General features: G+C 41.4%; 1 protein-coding gene across 4 annotated transcripts in view; it reads right to left on the bottom strand.

Annotated features, from left to right (window-relative positions):
- Window positions 1-22,453, bottom strand: part of sh3rf3 (SH3 domain containing ring finger 3) — a 377,685-nt gene that overhangs the window by 277,119 nt on the left and 78,113 nt on the right. The window lies entirely within an intron of this gene.

Genomic DNA, 22,453 nt, shown 5'->3' with positions numbered 1-22,453 from the left:
GCACATTCTTCCTGTGTGTGCATGGATTTCTTCTGAGTGTTCCGATTTCCTCCCACAGTCCAAAGATATGCAGGTTAGGTGGATTGTCCATGCTAAATTGTCCACAGTGTCCAGGGATGTGCTGGCCAGTGGATTAGCCTTGGGAGAATGTGGGGTTATAGGGTAGGGGGAATGGGTCTAGGTGGGATGCCCTTCAAAGGGCTGGTGTGAACTTGATGGGCCAAATGGCTTGCTTCCACACTGTAGGGATTCCATAACAAAATTTTATGGAATTTATTTTTGTCTCGTCAGTGCGAAAATCTTAAATTTTGCGTGAGTTGTCACAGTGGATATAACAGCAAAGTGTGGTGAAGAGTCAAAATATATAATGTAAACTTGGGTTTCAAGTGGGGAAAAATGGACTTTGATTTCAATTCTATGAAGGTCTGACCAAAGGTTCTTTCTAAAAAGAAGTTCAGAAAGCTTTTTTAAACAATGAGCTAAAAACAGGATTCCCAAGAAATTGTGTGATTTTGGCGAAACGACTGGTAAATCCCCAGGGGAATTACTGCTAATGTTCTTGCTGGCTTTAGCTTCACTACTCAGAGAGGGGCAGAAACAGCCCCATTCCGAGAAAATAATGTCCAAAACAGCAGAACTGTTGGATTTAGCAGCCTCCAAGCTCGTCATTAAAGGATATAAACAGATTGGTCAGATGGGTAGATCAGTGGCGGATGGAATTTAATCCTGGCAAGTGCAAGGTGATGTACTTTGGAAGAAGTTACAAGCCCAGGGAGTACTCAATGACTGGCAGGAGACCAGGGAGCTGAGGGGAATACAGTGATCCTGGGGTGCTTGTCCACAGGTCCCTGAAGGTGGTGGGCAGATTAATACAGCAATTAAGAAGGCATATGGAACTTTTATCAGTTGTGCATAAATTACAAGAGCAGGGAGGTTATGTTGGAACTTTGCATAGGCCACAGCTGAAGTACAATCTGGAGTTCTGGTTACCACACTAAAGGGAGGGTATGATTGCAGTGGATTGGCTGCAGGGGAGATTCACTGGGATGTTTCCTGGGATGGACCAGTTTAGCTATGAAGAAAGGCTGGATCAGCTTGGGTTGCTTTCCTTGGAGCGGAGAGGCTTTGTGGTGGGGGAGGTTGCTATTAGACATGTATATGATTACAAGGTGGGGGGGGCGGTGGAAAGCAGCTGTTCCCCTTAGTCAATAAGTCAGTCACAAAGGGACATAATTTTCAAGTGAAAGGCAGGTGGTTTAGAAGGAACCTGAGGTTAATTGAGATCAGAAACCTCAAAACATTTAAGAATTACTTGGATGAACACTTGAAGTGTCATAATATTCAAGGCTATGGACCTTTTGCGGGTAGTTGGAGCTAGTGTAGGTAGTAGTATATTTTTGGCCATACAGATTATTCCATGATTCTGACAAAGGTACAGAGGGGTAATTGAGGGCAGAGCACTGGGAAATAGGGCCACTGAGTGAGCGTTTTGGGAGAAGGAGGGTTGGGACTGGGGATTGGTCAAGGGGTTGGGAAGACTGTTGAGAGGATGATGGGGAGGGAGATTGGGAATTGTAATTACAATGTGTCGTAGTTAAAAAGAAGCTGTCCATGAAGATAAGCTCAAAGTAAATTTGAATACAGGTGTATGACCACAAATTCTGCAAACCACTGGTATAGGATATGGGCAGTTTCTGAATAAGGAATGGAGCATTTTTCGAGAGAGGACGGGAGGAATTCTTCCCTCAAAGGGTTTGTGACAATTCTCTACCTCAGATGTAGATGATCTCATTCAGCATATTCCAGACAGAAATCAATAATACAGTCAAGGCAAGGAGATCAAAGGACAGGATTATGTACTAAGGTTTATCTGAGGTAGAAGATCAGCAATGATTTTGGTGACTGACAGTGACTCTTGAGGATTGAATCGTCTACTTAGGCTTATGTTCTTAAAAAGCCAAACATTTTTTTCATAGAAGTCAATGATTCTAATATTGGGATTTTCTTTTTGGAAAGGCTAATTGAAGTTGGGTTTTTTCACAAAGAATTGGTAATGTGTGAAACAGCCAATAGAGATTAACAACAGTGGACTGGTAGCCTGATTTGGGACTCTCTCAATGTAGAAAGACAGGTACATTTAACAGGACTCAAAGAAAACACTCTGAGATGCAAAAGGAAATCAAACTGCTGAAATTTGTTAGTATTCCATGCCAGTGAATGGAAATACAGTAAATCAGACACATCTACACAAAGATCCATTGTACTTACCCAACCCTACTTCATATATTGCACAGGCTTTGCTGGTCTAAGTTGTTGGTAATTTTCGTTAAGTCACAGTAATAAATAGCAGTTGATGCCACTGTTATGTACTCAGCATTAAAGCCTTTCGTGCTCTGAAATAAATTACTTGACCTCTGGAGTGATCTATTTTGGCTGCTATTTCAGCAAGAGACAGTAGATAATTGCAGTACTTTAAAAATTGTGATTCAAATTGAAGTGGTTTATTCATAGGTGCAGAACTTCAGAGCTTATACATTGGATTCAATGTGGCGCTAACCCTGCAGGTTCAGCAGGAGCCAATCACTATTCTAATGCTCAAAATATTTGCTACTGGTTTTGACCACATCCCTCTCTGATGTGCTGGATGCTTTCTATGCTCGAGTCAAAAATTGTGGTGCTGCAAAAGCACAGCCGGTCAGGCAGCATCTGAGGAGCAGAAGAGTTGATGTTTCAGGCATAAGGCCTTCATCAGGAGAAGGACCAGCACCACACTTATCTACTCTGATCTCCAGCATGTGCAGTCCTCACTTTCTCTTAGTCGCTTTCTATGCTCGGTTCGAGCAGAATGCCAGTGGCGTGGTGTCACCTGCCCTGAGAGCCCCAGACGCATGTTCCCTCAGTCAGCGCTGCAGCTGTCAGATCGGTGTTCCTGGGAGTCAACCCAGGAAAGCGACGGGCCCTGACGGAGTCCCTGGGCATGCACTTAGATCCTGTGCTGACCAGCTGGTGGAGGTATTCACCAATATCTTTAACCTCTCCTTATTACAATCTGAAGTCCCCACCACCATTCCAGTACCAAAGAAAACACATGTAATGTGCCTTAATGACTACTACCCAGACGCTCTGGCCTCCATAATCATGAAATTATTCAAGTGAGTGGTCATGGCCACATCAACTCTAGCTTCCTGGCCTCCCTCAACCCCCTGCAATTTGCCTACCGGCAAAACCAGTCCACAGTGGACGCTATTTCGCTAGCCACACACTCATCCCTGGAACATCTGGGTAACAAGGACATCTATATCAGGCTCCTACTCACAGACTACAGCCCTGCCTTCAACATCATAATCCCTACCAGACTAATCTCAAATCTCAGCTCTGCCCTCTGCAACTAGATCCTCAGCATCCTCACACACAGACCGCAATCAGTGAAGGTAGACAACTGCACCTCCTACATAATAATCCTCAACACTACAGCCCCCTCAAGGATGCGATCTCAGCCCCCTACTGTACTCCCTGTACACTCACGAATGTGTGGCCAAATTCCAAACAAACGGCATCTACAAGTTTGCTGATGACACCTCTGTAATATCAAACAATGATGAGTCGGAATACAGCAAGAAAATAGAGGGCTTGGTGTCGTGTGTGCAATGATAATAACATCTCCCACAATGTCGGCAATATAAAATAACTGATCATTGACTTCAGGAGGAAAGGGGGGTGACACATCCCTATCTACATCAATGGAGCCGAGGTGAAGAGGCGCGTCAAAATCCTAAGAATGACAATAACCAACAATCCATCCCGGACCTCCCAAGAAGAAGGCACAACAATGCCTCTTCTTCCTTGGGCAGCTTAGTAAATTCAGCATGTCCATAAGGACCTCACCAACTTGGACAGATGCACCATTGAAAGCATACTATCCGGGTACGTAACGGCCTGGTATGGTAACTATTCTGCCCATGACCATAAGAAACTACAGAATGTTGTGTGCACAGCCCAAACCATCACAGAAACCAACCTCCCATCCATGGACTCTATTTACATGTCTCGTTGCCGCGGAAAGACTGCCAACATCACCAAAGACCCTCCCAGCCTGGTAATGCTCTCTTCCAATCTCTTCCATCAGGCAGAAGATACAGAAGCTTGAACACAAGCATCAACAGGTTCAAGAACAGCATCTTCCCTGCTGTTATTAGACTGCTGAATGGACCTCTCTAACTTCAAATAATGTTGATCTTGTTTTGTACACCTCCTGTGCAGCCATAACCTTGCCTCACTCTGCCTGAGCACCCTTTGATCTATTTGTCCTTGTTTGCTGTGATCTGCCTGTACTGCACACAAACAAAACTTTTCACTGTACTTAGATACAAGTGACTACAATAAAATCAAATTTAAAAAAATCAGAAGATGCAGCATTTTTGTTGACAGAAACAAGTGACAATACGGATTCAATTAGAAGGATAGCAAACACATTATCTGGAAAGTTGCACTGACACTGGTCACTATTATTACCCATTCCCTTTGACCACCATTGAAAACTAATCAGTGAGTCACAGTGCTCCCACTCTACTTTATAAATATGGTGGTATGTCTAGGTATCAACTATTGGTAGTTTGTGGTTGGTGTAAAGTATTGCCACCAATCCTCCTTCCTCTGCTCGTCTAGGAGGCTGTTCCATAGTTTGTGGTGGAGGCTGTTCCATAGTTTGTGGTGGAGGATGGGCCACAAATATGTCTCAACAGAAGAGGTGTTTATCCGAGACAACAAGATGTAGTTCATTACAACTCAGCAAAAGTCAAATCAACATAGTCCCAGAGGACCATAGGGCTGAGAGTGAGAGTGAGAGAGTGAGAGTGAGCGAGAGAGACAAGGGGAGAGCTTTAAAAGGAGAGTTGTTCGTTGTAACTTTAGCCAGTGTGGGAATTGACCCCACACAGTTGGTGTCAGTTTGCAATGAACCAAACTGACTGGTTCAATTCTGAAGAGATCTCCTAGCCTTCCATCAGAGTTTTCGTTTTTGGTGGCCATCCAGCTGAAGTTTGCATCAATTGTAGATATACTTATTATTTCTAATTAGAAATAAGCTGGACTCATATCCATCAGGAGACTACCCAACTGCTATCTGCCCAAAGTGCGTCTTGCTCCTCCCAGAGGCTATGTAATATTTCAAAGTTTCAGCTTAGATTAACTTTTTCACATCCATTACCTTATTTAATACTTCACGGAATTGTCCACAAAAGCAAGTTCACTGCTCTATTTCCCTTCAAGGCTTCAGGAACTACCTAAAACGATTCCACTGATAGAAGACTAGGAGATGTCCCTAGAATATAACTAGTCAGTTTGAGAGTGGGCTCATAACTTTCACCACTGTCACACACCAATGAGATTTGCCAGTGCAGGAATGGAGCCCTACCCAACATTTTTAACTGGCTCCAGAGTTAGCCTGACTCAATGTAAATCTGGCCCATGATCTCAAAAGGAGGAACTGGCTCATAAAGGCATTTTTGGCTGCCCCTGCTCAATGCTTGGAACTTGGTACAAGACAGGACATAGTCAAATGCATTTGGTCTTAAGGAGGGGGCACAATGGGAAATTAGTGAGGGCAGCACTGAAATGATTGAATTTGGAGGTAATAAGTGGATGAAGGAGAAATTCAAGAGATCAGCTGAAATACAAGCAAAGAGGAGTCAAAAGCTGTGGTGCTGGAAAAACACAGCCGGTCAGGCAGCACCTAAGGAGAGTTGACGTTTCAAGCATAAGCTCTTCATCATGAATATGAGAGGGAGCCTAAGGGGGCTGAGAGATAAATGGGAGGGGAGTGGAGCTGGAGGGAAGGTAGCTGGGAATGTAATAAGTAGATGAAAGTGAGGGTTAATGGTGATAGATCGGAGTGGAGGGTGGAATGGATAATTGGGAAGATAGATGGACAGGTAGGACAGTTCAAGAGGGTGGTGCTGAGTTGGAGAGTTGGATCTGGCATAAGGTGTGGGAAGGGGAGATCAGGAAACTGGTGAAATTGACGTTGATGCCATGTGGTTGGAGGTTCCCAAGGGGGAAGATGAGGCGCTCTTCCTCCAGGCATCGGGTGGCGAGGATTTGGCGGTGGAGGTGGCCGAGGACTTGCATGTCCTTGGGGGAGTGGGAGGGGGAGTTGAAGTGTTTGGCCACAGGTACCCTGTTTATGTTTGAAAGGTTGACTCTTCTGCTCCTCGATGCTGCCTGACCAACTGTGCTTTACCAGCACCATACGTTTTGACTCTGATCTCCAGCACCTGTAGTCCTCACTTTCTCTCCTAAGCAGAGATGGCCAATCTTACAAACGAGAAATGAAAATGATGAGGCTGAGCATTGAACAGATGCCAAGGTCACAAATAGTCTGCTTCCATCTGCAACAATGACTGCATGTGGTATAGCACAGATGGCAAGGGTTATGGACTAGGGGAGAGCTAAACAAAATAGCTTTACTGGCTGGAAGTAATTGTTGTTTTTCCAAGTCTAGAGACTAGACATGCAGTACATATAGGGCAGAGGTTTCTAAATCATGGTCTGATCATTTGTGGTCACTGGCTCTGAGGCAGCCAGAGCAAGTGTCAAGGGGAGATGCATGTTGAGACATGAATTTCTTTACCCCCCTCAAAATAGAACAGCTTTTGTGAATCTCAATTAGTCATTCAGCTTTGCACTCTGATTGGCTAGTCAGGGTCAGCCTTGGATGAAGTTGTAGTGGAGGAGGAACTCTAAACATGAATTGTGGCACATAATGAGATAAACCTAGAATTGACCCTGAGGGTCTTACATATATGTAGGCAAGTCGTTCTTAGCTCAGAGGCGACACTTAATCCATTGTCAAATAAACTCAGCGTATTCAAAAGATTTCACAACTTTGATATTCCAAAACACTTCATTGCCCATGAAGTGCTTTCACACATGTAGGCCCAGTATAATGCGGGGCACCTCAGCAGCCAAATCGCCAACAGCAATGTGTTAATGACCAGATAACCCGTTTTACTAACGTTAACTGGGTTAATGTCCCTACTCTACTCCATGGGCTATCTGCAGTTGGATAGTTTACATCCACCACAGAGGACAGACAAGACTTTGGCTTTACATCTAATCTTAAAAGTCATACATTGCTCCCCAGCATGACAATTATGCTCAAAGATTTTTGTAATTATGTTTTTGCAATTAACCTGGGTGAATTGCTCACATCCAGGAATACTTCCAAATATCAATTACATAATATAATTTTTACAATTATGGTCCATAACCTAAATAATTTTCCAATATTCTTCCCCAATGACTGTCTTAGAGGCAGAAAATATATTCCTATTATTATTTCATTCCTGTGGATCAATGCACCAAAACATGCTTCAACATGGGATTCTGGGCACTGCGGCTCATTATCCAGACCTCAGCTAACAGCATAGGCATCAGTTGTGGGAGATAGTCATTATTTATATTGAATGGGTTACAATGACATAAAAAGCCAGTTTAGTGCTTTAATAATCTGTAACATACTCAGGAATTTGGTAAGACATAAGATTACCTATTGTATTACTGTACAGTCTTGTTCCTTATTAGAAAGGGCTTTAACTGCCCCATATAAATATTATGCTTTGAGTAGTCACATGTTCCTTAAAATAATTTGGAGATTGAATTTGTCTCCAGTAGGCCATTATTCTAACCTGGTGGAATTGAACCGACTGCCTATTATTTGATTTGATTTATTATTGTCACATGGCGGCATGGTGGCTCACTGTGCCAGGGACCCAGGTTCGATCCCAGTCTGTGGTGACTGTATTTGTGGGGTTTACACATTCTCCCCATGTCTGCATGGGTTTCCTCTGGGTGCTCTGGTTTCCTCCAAAGATGCACAGGTTAGGTGAACTGGCCAAGTTAAATTGCCCATAGTGTTCAAGAATGTGGAGGCAGGGTGCGTACATCAGGGGTAAGTGTAGAATGATAGGGTGGGAGAATGGGTCTGGTTGGGTTACTGTTCAGAGGGTCGGTGTGAACTTGTTGAGCAGAAGGGCCAGTTTCTACACTGTAGGGATTATATCTATAAATTCTATATATGGACTGAAATACAATGCAAGTATAGTTTTGTGTGCTAACCAGACAAATCATACCTTATTTGAGTACATCAGGGTAATAGAACAGTATGCAGCATATACTGTTACGGCTACAGAGAAGGTGCAGAGAAAGGTCAACTCTAATATGAGAGATCCATTCAAAACTCTTATAGAAATGGGGAAAAAGCTGTTCTTAAATCTGTCAGTATATGTTTTCAAACTTTGTGTCTTTCACCCAATGGAAGAGGGTGGAAGAGAGTATAACTGGGGTGGGAAGAGTCCTTGATGCTATTGGTTGCTTTTCCAAGGCAAAGGGAAGTGTAGACTGAGTCAATAGATTGAAGGGTGGATTTCATGATGGACTGGACTGCATTCACAACTCTATTATGTATTATAAATGATATTTAGTGCATTGAATCCAACCTCCAACCTCCATATGAAATGAGGGCCCAAAATAGAACAGAGAGAGTTATGGGCTTTGAATAACTAAAATTTACAGCCAATTTTTCAGCATTCTATAGCCAAAGCATCGACTCTAATCATCAATAGCTTTGAGGGAAAATCTCAAGTATCACTTTAGTTACCAAATGATCATCCTACAAACAGAATGTACCCTGGTATTACATCGAACATCAAAGATTACATGAATTTGACCTCTTGAGGTACAATTGGCCTCACAGACAATTTTACGGACTCATGTTGTTCAACCTTTTACAGCGTCCTGCAATTTTCTTTAGCCCCCAGCCATGCATCTCACTACTGTTACGTGCCATACACATATAACCAAAGAGGAGAAAGTGAGGACTGCAGATGCTGGAGATCAGAGCTGAAAATATGTTGCTGGAAAAGCGCAGCAGGTCAGGCAGCATCCAAGGAACAGGAGAATCGACGTTTATGCCCGAAACTTCGATTCCCCTGTTCCTTGGATGCTGCCTGACCTGCTGCGCTTTTCCAGCAACACATTTTCAGCACATATAACCAAAGAGCCTAATTCTTGTCTTGGGCCCTTTCTGCAATATTTAAGATAATGGATTATAGTTAGAGTTGACTCTTCTTCACTTGGGTTGCAAAGTGGTTGCTGGGTGACTACTCCTAAAGGTTAAAAAAAATGAAATTGCAAAGTTGTCACTCTGAAACAAGTCATAAGAGTGTTATTCCCCTGACTCCATAGTATCACATCAGTCTTCCATTAACTTTCCACCTATACATCCTGGGAATTTTGGGTATATGAAAAGGATGAGTTTAGAGGGATATGGGTCAAGTGCTAGTAAATGGGACTAGATTTGTTTGGGATGTCTGGTCAGTGTGGACGAGTTGGACCAAAAGGTCTGTTTCCATGCTGTACATCTCTATGATTCTATGACTCACATTCAGATCACTGGCTGTTATGAATCAGTTATTTCACAGGGAGACTGATAGATGAAACAAAAATGAGGTCCAATTCATTAAATCATAAGAATAACTTGCATAATGCATAAATAATATATGTACATGAACAGTCACCTTACTAAAATGAAAATTAAGATCCTATGACAGAACTAATTTCCCAATGAATTTGTGATGTGTTAAATGGTGCAAGCAGATCCCACTGCATCCTAGCAACACATGCAAATCAGCATGTAGAATGGGATTGTGAGGGACCTGAGATCAAAAGAGATGGTGCAAAGTTTTGGAGCATTTTACAGCAGCTATTTACATAATTTTTTAAATCTCCATAATTTTAGCTCTGATTACGATTAGGGAAGGCTTCCTTTTAATTTGGAACCAAATAGACTAATTGGTTCTGGATTTCCTGTTTCCCCCAGTCCCCAGATAAGCTGTCTATATGCAATGAAAATCCTCAGCCTCTCAACCTTTGAAATGATTCAGACCTTCGACAGATGATACTGCGGAGATCTTGGACTTCTGGCATACTCCTCCCTTTAAAAATGTGGATATATTGCAAAGGAACCTTTTTTTTCAAATTTCTTCTCTCAAGGTATCACGAGTATTATTGGCCAGCATTTACTGACCATCCCGAATTGTCCCTGTCCTGGAGAGGGTTGGGGTGATCTGCCTTCTTGAACTGTTGCAGTTCATGTGGTACAGATACACAATGCTGTTAGGCATGCAGTTCCAGGATTCTGACCAGTGACAGCCCAAAAAAGAAAATTGCTGATTTAGTCCCAAGTCAGGATAGGTCGTGAGAGGAACTTGCAATTAGTGATGTTCCCACATATCTGTTGCCCTTGCCCTTCTAGGTAGTAGAGGTTATGGGTTGGAAAGTGCTGAAGCTTTGATGAGTGCTCCACTGCAAATTATAGATAATACACACTGCTGCCACCATGCATCAGTGATGGAGGGAGTGAATAGGGTAGATAGGGTTAAGATTAGAGTGGTGCTGGAAAAGCACAGCAGGTCAGGCAACATCCGAGGAGGAGGAAGGCTTTTGGCCAAAACATCCATTTTCCTGCTCCTCGGATCCATTCTAATCTTGACTCTAATCTCCAGCATCTGCAGTCCTCACTTTCTTCTAGATAGGGTGTCAATCAAGCTTTAATACAGCTTTGTCCTGGATGATGTAAAACTTGACTGTTGTTAGCACACATTCATCCAAGCAAGTGGAGAGTATTCCATCACACACCTGACTTGTGCCTTGTAGGTCAGTGGTGACCATATTTTTCACATGGGTTGTGAAACGGCGACGTTTATCATCCTTAAGGGCCACAGTAGTAAATATAAACTTCATCAAAAAAATTCAAATCAATAAAATGATAATTTAAATGAGTAATTAATAGAAATCACCATTAAAAGTGCCAAGTAGCCAAGTTTAATAATTTAATAATTAAACCAATGTTTTGCCTTTTTGATTAAAGATACCCCCTTCTTGAACATAACTTCTAACAAAAATACTCATCAGGAAAATGAATGACCTGAAACAGCAAAACTGCTTCCGGAAGTTGTTGAAAATGAATTATAACCCCAGACTGGTGCCAAGGCAACACCACAGGTTTTCAAGAATGGCAGTCCACTGCCAGGACATCAGCATGTACCACTAGGCCAGCTACCTGCCCGGGGAGTCCCCAGGAGCTGCCTCATCCTTACTACTGGCTCTACAAGGTCAGTGGTTCCCTGGCAGCTTTTCTATGTGGCCAGAGATAGGGTCACTCCCCACCACCTTTGCACTGTATTCAGAAGCAGTTCCTATCTGCCTCCTCTGTAACTTTTTGGCAGCCACAATGACCTGGGCTAGCTGTCCTTGACGAACCCAAGAGGAGCTGCTGAAATTAATCCATCCCTGTTCTCTCGGCCATAGCCATCCAGAATGCTCCCTGTAAGGTGCTAACCATCAACAAGATTTCTCAGTTTGTGGCAAAGGAATTGCCTCCAAGTAGGTCATTGCAGGCTGGCAGAACTCAATCTGCCACAACCTGGCTCTCAACAATGTCATCAGGAAGGTGCCCTGGAATAAGGGCAAAGGCAATCTGGGTGAGAGGCTCCTTCCCCAGCCCCTGATGCAGCCAGCAGTAAGCATGTAGCAGCGCACACCAGAGAGAAAGGGCCTCTGTTTCGGTTAGCAGCTCCTTGCAAAATCTATGAATGAGCTGTAAATTAGAGCAGAAATGGGGCTGTCTGAAGCAATTTAGTGAGCCAGAAATATGGTAATACTATTCCAGACAGTGGATAGGTCTTGAGGAGTCAGGAGATTAGTGAGTAAATTGTTGCATGATTCATAGAGTCACTAAATCATGCAGCATGGAAACAGATACTTTGGTCCAACTAGTCCAAGCCAACCATGTCCCCAAACCAAACTAATCCCACTTGCCTGCATTTGGCCCATGTCCCTCCAAACCTTTCCTATTCATGTACTTATCCCAATATCTATCAAACGTTCTAACAGTGCCTGCCTCCACCACCTCCTCTGGCAGTTCATACACACGAACCACTCTCTGTGTAAAAAAGTTGATCCTCATGTCTTTTCTAAACCTTTCTCTTTTCATCTTAAAAATATGCTCCATAATTTCAAACTTCCTTATCCTAAGGAAAAAATACCCTTGCTATTCACCTTATACATGCTCTTCATGATTTTATAAAACTCGATAAGGCCACCCCTCAACCTCCTCCACTGAAAAAAGTCCCAGCCTATAGCTCAAACCTTCCATTCCCAGCAACATTCTGGTAAATCTTTTCTGAACCATCTCCAATTTAATAATATCCATTCTGTAACAGGGCAACCAGAACTGCTCACCATACACCAGAAGAGGCCTCACCAACATCCTGTACAACCTCAACATGACATCCCAACTAGTATACCCAATACTCTGAGCAATGAAGATAAGCGTGCTAAACACCTTCTGTACCACCCTACCTACCCGTGGTGCAAATTTCAAAGAATTATGTACCTGAACCCCTACGTCTCTCTATTCTATAACACTACCCAGAGGCCTATCATTAATTGTATAAGTCCTGCCCTTGTTTGTTTTACCAAAATGTAATACCTCGCATTTATCGAAATTAAACTCCATCTGCCACTCCTCAGCCCATTGACCCAATTAATCAAGATCTCTTTGTAATCCTAGATAACTTTCTTAACTGTCCATTATACCACCAATTTTGGAGACATCCACAAGCTTACTGACCAACCACACCTCCTATATGCTCATCCAAAATCAGTTATATAAATGACAAACAAAAATGGAGCCAGTACTGATTCCTGTGGAACACTCTGGTCACAGACCTCCAAAATAGTAAAACAAACAAATCCCTTGCCTCTGACCTGCTCTTGTAGCCATTGTTTTTATATGGCGAGTCCAGTTCAGTTTGTGGCCAATCCTGGAGGATTCAACAATAATAATGTTATTAAATGTCAAAGGGAGATGTTTAGATTTTCCCTTATTGGAGAAAATAATTGCCCTGCATTTGTGTGACATCACACATCAAACGAAGACTGAACTCTATGTAGGTCTTATGGCATATGGTCACACATTTACAATATCTGAGGAAATAGGAATGGTCTGGAACATCATGCAATCATGAGCAAAGATCCCCACCTCTGACCCTGGGTTTGGGATGCTAACCTGAGGATCTCCAGGAGTGATGGCCTGGCATGGATTGATTGACCTCCAGCATTCTTCCTTAGTGCTAAGTATGACTGCAACCAGAAGAGGGTTCTCCATAATTTGACTCCAGTTTTGTTATGACTCCTTAATGCAACATAAAAGCAAAGTACTATGGATGCTGTTGATCTGAAATAAAAACATAGTGCTTGAGAAATTCACCAGGTCTGCTTCTATTCCCACAAACGCTGCCAGGGTTAATATTTCAAGTCCAATAAGACACTTCTTCAGAACACCATTATGCCATACTCAGTCAAATGCTGCCTTGAAGTCAAGGGCAGTCAACTCAAACTAAGCATCAATGAGCAGGTTATATTTTAGTAGCTCATGGGAAATGGGCATAACTTTTATTGTCCATCCCTAGCATCCCTCGAGAAGGTGGAAATAAACTGCCTTCTTGGACTGCTCCAGTGTATTTAGTGTTGGGAGATCCACAAAACCATCAGGGAGGCAGTTACACAGTTTCAATCTAGGAAAACTAAAAGAACATTGAGAGATTTCCAAGATTTCAGGATGGTGAGGGGGTTGGAGGGGAACTTTCAGATAGTGGTGTTCCTATGTGTCTGCTGCCCTTGTCTTTGTTGATAGTAACATTGAAGGTTTGGAAGGTGCTATCTATGGAGCCTTAATGAATTTCTGCAGTGCATTTTGTGCATAGTACATACTATCCTATCGTACATCAGTGATGGAGAGCGTGGGTGGGTGCCAATCAAACAGGCTACTTTGTCTTGGATTGTGTCAAGTTTCCAGTGTTGTTGGAACACATTCATTCAGGTTAGTATGGTATATTCCATCACCTGACCTGTCTTTTATAAATGGTAACAGACTTTAGGGAGTCAGGTGAGTTACTCATGGCATCACAGAATCTCCAAAGTGCAGAAAGAGGCCATTCAACCCATTGAGTTGAATAAATGACCCACTGAAGAGCATCCCACCCAGACCCAGCACCCCATCCTATCTCTGTAACCCCATATTTACCAAGGCTAATTCATCTAACCTGCACTTCTTTGGAATACGGGACGATATGGGAGCGCCTGGAGGAAACCCATGCAAGACATAGGGAGAATGTCTGTGTGGAGTTTGCACAGAGGTTGGAACCAAACCCAGGTCCCTGGCGCTGTGAGGCAGCAGTACTAACCACTTAAGTCACCATGCTGCTCTTTTGCTCAATAAGAACTCACTGGATATCAATAGTGAGGGAATTCAGCAATGGTAATACCATCAAATATCAGAGGACAATAGTTAGATTCTCTCTTGTTGGGATGGGAGCTGTGTGGCACCATTGATACTTGCCACCTATCTGACCAAACCTAGTATTGTCCTAGTCTTGCTTCACATAGACTGCTTCAGTGCCGGAGGAGTCATGAATGGAGCTGAACATTGTGTAGTCATCAGAGAATATCCCCACTTCTGACCTTATGATGGAGGGAAGATCATCGATGAAGCAGCCGAAGAAGACTTAGTACAAGCCACTCCTCTGAGGAGTTCCTGCGGCGATGTCCTTGAGCTGAAATTATGGACCTTCAACCAATCAATATTCCCTCTAAGCTGCGCAGCCACTGCTCAAAGGTTCTGGACCCACTGATCAGCCATCCCGACACTGACTTTGGAAGTCACTACTGTGCAGGAACGTCGGAGCTTTGCTGAGCAGGGAAAAGATAGTCCCCCACCCAGACTGCATTCTTTTAACCTTGTCACCCTAAGATTATCTTCCAAGTGATGTTCCAAACAATGAAGCTCCCCTTCAAACTCCACCTTCCCCACATAAGGCAGACTCGGCAGATTGAGTATTGGGCTTCTCAGCCATCTCAGAACACACTGACCTAGGTTGGAAGTGAATCATTGTTGATTGAGGTTAATAATCACACAATACCAGATTATAGTCCAACAGGTTTATTTGGAAGCACCAGCTTTCAGAGTGCTGCTCCTTCATGTATTCACCACAACCACCTGATGAAGGAACAGCGCTCCGAAAGCTAGTGCTTCCAAATAAACCTGTTGGACTATAACCTGGTGTTGTGTGATTTTTAACTTTGTACAGCCTGGTCCAACATTGGCGTCTCCAAATCTTATTGATTGAGGGACTGCCTAAGACCCGAGGAAAATCAAAGGTTGTTGAACAACCTCAATGATCTTAGATGAATATGTATATTTTCAAAAATAATCACTTGCGGACTCTACATATATTGACATCTGAAAGTTAAGACCTCCATGAGGATTACACAATTGTAACAAAAAGATTGTTTTCTTTATTACAACAAAACTGAAAACACCCTTGCACTAACCACAGTAGTTGCCTGACTGCCTTGAAAGGTAAAGAAAAAATGTAGACTTCAAATCTGCATTTTTTTGTAATACAAGGAGGATGACAGAAGTAAGGCATGTCAAACACGGGTTATGCATAACTCAGTGATATGTGACTGAACACAGTCTAAAAGAGTATCATCTCATAACATACATGCCTGAGGAAAAAGAGGTCTCCTAAAGTATGTCTGGTTTCGTCAAGTACTGACTAGGGCAGGATTATTTATGGTCCTTTTGTTTAATAAAAGAAAATGTGCAACACAGATAGTTCAAAAGAGAAATAAAAGGGACAGATCTTCAAAGAAAGGTGCACAATTGAAGTAATTAAAAAGTAGGAAAACGAAGAACCTAATTTTTAACTCCGCGCCAATGGATAGCTTTTGAAGGAGTTAAAATCTTCCCAAAGAGACAATCTTCAAATTATAAAGAAACATTTTGTCCTTCATAAAAGGAAGTAGGATGTGAAACAATTGAATCTTTTAAATACTGGTGCTAAATAATATACAGATTTTTTTTAAAAACTGCTCATAATATCACTATGTCAAGACCTTGATAAATTGGATTTCAAGTTTCCACTTTCCTGGTGTTGGAGTACTTGAAAGCAACAGTTTGCAAAATACCAGTTAAATTTCTGCACGAACAAGTCTTAAGTATGTGGTTAGCTGAAGGGGGATTATTCAAGTCTACTCTATCTACAGCAGAATAGTTATACTGACTGCCAGTATTATTCAAACATGGTTCTAGGTTGGTCATGTACAGGTTGGTCATGTGCAAGCACTGAGTCAAAACTTGAAAATCAGACAGTTGTCAAAAAGTTTTCAAAACATAAGCAAGGAAACTATAAACAAATCCTGGATAATTACTTTGATATGTAATGTTGGTGAAATTTATGCCTGCTGGTTTGGGAAATAGATGATAAACACCTTCCCATTTCAAGTTGAAAATGTTTAGCAGCACGTGGAAACAAGGGAAGATGTGGGGCTGGGGGCACTTCCTTGGTGTTTAACTGCAATAGGAAAGGGTTAAACATTTTTGAAATACGAGGGGTGGTCTGGGATGAGAATGCTAACTGATTCCTGAGGTTTTGTATCACTGTAGGAAGGTATGAGATTCAGCAAAGATAGTGTGGCTTTTAAGTTCACTACTGATCTGGACTGAGTGGTGGAGTCTGGGATTATGAACAGAGGGGGTCACGCGATTTTATAGCTGTGTCTTTGGCAGAACTGGGATAGCCTGTAATTGCTAAATATTATGTAAAAAGTCTGGAAGCACTGATTTGCCATTTTATAGAAGGACTGCATATAGATATTAAATATCAATTATTTTTGATTGGTTCCTTGGGGAAAGTAGAGTATTCTACTTAACTAAAGTAAAATAACTCAATTTTATAGTTCATCTTGTGCGCTTCTGCCTCTGCGTCTCTGACTCTGGAAGAGTCTGGCTTTAAAAGCATTCTTCTTTAATAAGGAAACGTACTTTTCTTTCAAGTCAACTGCAAAGGATCAGACAGTGTAACTGTGAAACAGAAAGATCCCTTATTATCTTTGGAGCCAAAATAAAGACAGAGGGACTTATGGTGATTGACATGGATAGCAATGCATCAGAAGGAGCTAAGATACTGGCAACAGAAATGATCAAAGCCGGAGCTTATAATTCAACTGTAGCTTCCTATATTGAACAAAGAAATTTTTTGACAAAAATGAAAATATAAATAATGAACTAACGTGTTATTAGGCACTAATATTTCTGCTTTTCTGTCTCCAGACCAAGCCCTGTTCGAGTGAAGGTGAAGGAATCCATAATTAATTAAACGTAAGCTTGTCAGTGAAAAATTGAAAATTTATTCTCATATTGCTTTCGAAAGAAAAGAAACTGAAAAATCTTTTTACACCATGACAAGATGCCAGCTGCCACTTTCAGATGCACTGAGAAACTAATCCTGAGGCAAAGTGAGAAATTCTGCAAAGACAGCAGCTCTCTGAAATTCCACCTTATATAAATAATCTAACGATGCTAGACAAATACACAAAAGACAATATGAAGTGCAATTATGTTATCTTTACTCTGAAATGTGTTTTTCTATTAGGTTGGAAATTTTATTTTAATAGATTGGCTCATGGGAACAGAATGGTAGACAAAATGGTGTCAAAAAGTAGTTCAAACTTTAACTGCTTCATATAGGTCATTATCTCCTTTCCGAAAAGCTGCACGTAAGATTGATTTATCAAACAGAAAGCATAATTAATACATTTGCATACTAGCCAATTAACTGCGAGAAATTTGCACTGAGCTTGAATAAATTACTTGGGAAGAAATTGAAAGTCTGCAAAATGACACAGAGAAATTGTATGTAAAAATGATAATATGAGTGTGATGCTGAGCTGTAATAGGGAAGCATGCTAAAGGTCACATGAAATTTTATTAAATTGACAGCATATCTCCCATGACATTGCTCATCGTGAGTCAGCAGGGTGTCTGTCTTAGATCTGCAAGTTTTCATGCCACAGAGAAGATAACATCAGGGCTATGGATTACTAACATAACGAATATTACCATTCTACCACTATCAACAAAACAGAGACAATAGTTATAGCTTCCAAAATTTTGAAAAATAAACTAATTCAGGGGGAAAACAAAACAACCGCTGTGAAGTTTGGTAAGATTGTGGACTGATCAGCTCTTATTCACCCAACCAGACATTCCTCTCTGTGGTCTTCTGACAAATTTGTGTGCATACAGCCCAATAATTAGAAGACCATTCTGTTAAATCCAACAAGGTGATTGTTAGAGATTTTTTATTCAATTACAATGAGCAGAAATACTCCGCCCCCTCAATCATTCACAGGGCAATGGGAAGAGTGCAGGGTTAGGAGGGGGGGGAGGGGCAGCACATAATGCAAGGGAAATCCCAGCAATGCCACAGATGGGAATGCATGTGTCCAATTTAACAGAAAGAGCTCATATTTTCCTTAAATTTCTTCATTTCTCACTTTCCTCCTTACATTTGCTAGCTCAGCAGCTAGCTAAATTGTTCGGAAAATAAGCAACAGGTCTTGATCAGATTGTAAAGCAGGACGTAGGTCATTCCTTGGATCTTGGGGATGGATTGACAATGATAGGGAGAGGGATGAAGCCTTTCTGAGGGCCTGGATGAAGCATCCCTCCTTCTCCTGGCCCACAAAGACTCCTGTAAAAAACACTGACCTCTGAAGTCAATAGCTCCATTGTTCATTTTGCTGTCAGGTTTCTTGATCACTATTCCAGCAATATTGATTAAATGTAAATCAGGCTCACAACGACTCAGGACATTACCTCATTACCCACCAAGGCTACCTGGGGACACACTCCCCTTTAGTTTAAAGCTTGAACACTGTTGGGACAAGTTGTAGGGTATGGACAGATTGGAAATCAAACTCTTTATAACTATGAACTTGACATTTTGTGTTGGATGTACAATTTAAAAGATATTAGAGTGTATATGATCATTTAAACATATTCATAAATACCAACAATGTGGCCTATTTTGAAAAACAATGCACTTACTTTTTAAATACTCAGTATTAATTTTACACAAACATTTTGCTGAATTAATTTCACACAATCATAGCATTCCTACAGCACAGAGGGTGGCCAATGACCTGCCATCTTTGAATCAGTTCAACGTGGTAGCAGCTCTCTCCATAGCTCTGCATATTCTTTCTTTTCAGATAAAAATCCAATTCTCTTTTCAACACTTCCAATAATCCTGTGCTGTCCACACTCTCAGTCAATGTGTTTCAGACTCAAACCACTTGCTGCATGAAAATGGTTTCCTCCATGTCACTATCGATGCTTTTCCCAATTGCCACAATGTCTTCCCATTACTCTGAACAGGTTTTGAATACCAAGATTTTGAATACCATGACATCTCCTCTCAAACATCTCTTTTTGAAGGAAAGCAGCTTTTTCATTTTTATTTATTCATTCATGGGATGAGGAAGTTGCTGCATTTATTGTCCATCCCTAATTGCCCCAAGTGCATTTAAGAGTCACCCACATTGCAGTGGGTCTGGAGTCACATGCAAACCAGACCAGGTTAGGATGGGTTTTTCCTGACAATCAATTTATGGTTATCATTAGATATTTAATTTCAGATTTTTTTTTATTGAAATCATTTTCCATCATCTGCAATGGCAGGTTTCGAACCCAGGTTCCCAGAATGTTACTTGGGTCTCTGGATTAACAATCCAGTGATAATACCATTAGGCCAGGTTCTGCTGCTTCCTCGCTCCCTTCAGAATTGTACCATTTGGTTTGCAATATCTCTTTACTTTCTTCCTACTAATATGAATCCCTACCCACATCTGTGCATTAATTTCATCTGCCACTTCTCTGCCCATTCCAACATTTATCCTTTTGAAGTTCCATATTATCCTCCCCAGTTCACATTGCTTCTCAGCTTTGTATCATCTGCAAATGTTGAAATTGTGCCCATATGCATACAAAAGGTCTTAATCAGAAACAGTAAGAAGCTAAAGAGAAGTGTTACAACACTGCATGAGAACTGACTACGTAAAAAGAGAAGATGCTGAACTTAGCTGACAGATTTGGCATGGTGGCATATTCTCACCTCTGAGTCAGAAAATCTTGTTTTTCCGTCATACTTTGAATAATCTAGTGGATATTTCAGCACAGTGCTGGAAGAGTACTGTGTTGTCAGAGGTTTTGAAAGCAATATAACACAATGGTCCTGCTTGCTATCTCTGGTGAACATAACAGCTATGAAATCCCATGACACCACTCAAATAAGATCAGGAAGAAAACTGTCCCCAGTGTTGTGCCCAATCTTTATATCTCAACAAACATCACTCACACAGATTACATGTTGCTTTTATTACTGTTCGTGGGACCTTGTTATTGCCAAATTGTTGCTATATTTGTTTGCATTGTAATAGTCATCACACTTGAAAAGTACTCCCAAGGTCATGAAAGGGGTGACACATTCAAGTCTTTTCTTTCTAAACAGTATTACCTTAAACTTATACCTTAAAGTAGGATCTACAAAATATGTTCTTTCCTTGCAATGAAATAGGAGAAGCAATGTTTCAGTCAGGAGGCACGGAAGGAAGTAGATCCTATTATAAATAAGCTCATAAACACATTCTAAAGCACAAAAAAGCAACAACAAATTAATATTGGAATAATGGATTTAATACCACAAAATTGTTTAAACAGCGCACATTTATATTTACAGTTTGTGCTTGTTAACTCAGTACCCACCCTTGAGGCCTCTCTGTAGTTTTCTTAATTGAATCCTGGTGCTACGCTGAAGTGATGCCTGAAGGCCAGTGCGGCTGCCTTGTGGTTTCATGAGTTCTGTGGAGCTGAGGTAGTCCTCTTATAAATCCCAGAAGGATTTGTGTCAGCAGACAATAGTGCTAGTGTAATTGCATGGGCAGCACTACCTTGATATGAGTGTATATTTGAAGACGCTGACTGAAAAAACTCCATAGAGTCAATGTGAAGAGAGAAACTGGCCTCATGTGATAGATTCCAAATTTACCACTTCTACTAAATCTTAGATCTGAGTACCAGAGAAATTTCGTTCCAGAGCTTTTGAAAACCAATTGATACCAAACTTCCCAAATAGGTTCCAGACCAAATAATCAGTGATCAAAATCAGCAGCTATTATTCCAAATGGCTGTTTAGGAGAGTGGATAGTGGGTGAGAGGTAGGACAGTGTCAGATGTTCTTGGTCCTCTCACTCAGGGATTGTTAGAAAGGGTTAAACCATTTTTAGACATTGGCACTGGGCATCAAACGGAACCCTATCATAATCTTGCATTCGATTTGTCTTTGTATGGTCTTGAAAGCCTTCAGCAGAATGATGCTCATCCATATTTATCACACTGGTGTCTGTGGTTGCTGCAATCTGGATTGTCTTCGATAGAGCATTCACTAATGCCAAGACTCCATACTTACTCCTAAATCCTCTGGTATTCTCATGAACTATATCACTCTCAGTGGGTCTCTGCTAGTTACCTAATCTCATATCAGAAATGTCCACACCTCCCAGTAGACTTCTCTGAACTGAGTGACAGAAAAATAGTGACGGTTGAATGGTAAGGATACACATGTTCAGTTTTCGTTAGGTAAGGAAACAAAAATGAAAATCTTTATTAAAGCAGCTACCATCGCACCTCTTTTGTAGCTTCAGAAAATGCTCCAGTGTTCAAATGCTGCATTGCATGGTGTTTGAGTTCCCTGAATGGTTATCCAATGCAATATTACTATGCCAATTGTTCAAGAGATGGAGCGAGAATGATGAGTAAGTATAATGAGTAGCTGGTTTTAGTGCGTCAGTCAGTGTGACATACAATAATGAAAAGGTGCGACATTTCCCAGAAATGCGCGTGTCATGCAAAACTTTTAAGTGGAGAAATTTGTACTCATAGCCTTCTTCAATTTTCTAGAAGTAAGCAATGCTGCTGGCCACTATCTGCACAACCCATGATGCAATTCTTCAAAGGTATCACTGTGACATGTGGACACACACAGCAGACCATTGTACTGCCTGCCATGAGGAAGCAAGGTAAATCTGTGTAGACTGTGGTGCTAAGTGAACAAATTACTTCCCCCTTATACATACAATTTTACATTTTGAACTGAATATGTGTGCGTGTGTGTGTGGGGGGGGGGGGGGGGTTTAAATGTAAATGTATTATTACTGGCACCTTCCCATTATTCATTTCTGCATGGAATCACCCTGTTGTTCTTAATTGTTTTAAGAATGTCCAGATTTTGAAATATTCATAAGGCAATTATTGATAAACTCCAACATCTTTAATTGCTGTGTAGGGAATTCTGCGTCTTTTCTCATTGATCTTTTTCAAAGTGCATTTGAAGATAAACATCATTTGTAAGAACAGGAAGACATGTTAAATGCAAACTCAGGACCACAGTCTGATTTCAGATGAAATTTCCATGGATACCAGAGTCTC

This window comes from Chiloscyllium plagiosum, unplaced genomic scaffold, assembly GCF_037043375.1.
Source record: "Chiloscyllium plagiosum isolate Xiang-an unplaced genomic scaffold, Cpla_swu_hap1 HiC_scaffold_6, whole genome shotgun sequence".
NCBI lineage: Eukaryota > Metazoa > Chordata > Chondrichthyes > Orectolobiformes > Hemiscylliidae > Chiloscyllium > Chiloscyllium plagiosum.
The sequence above is the reverse complement of the archived record's forward strand: the minus strand, read 5'-3'. Positions and strand labels throughout refer to the sequence as shown.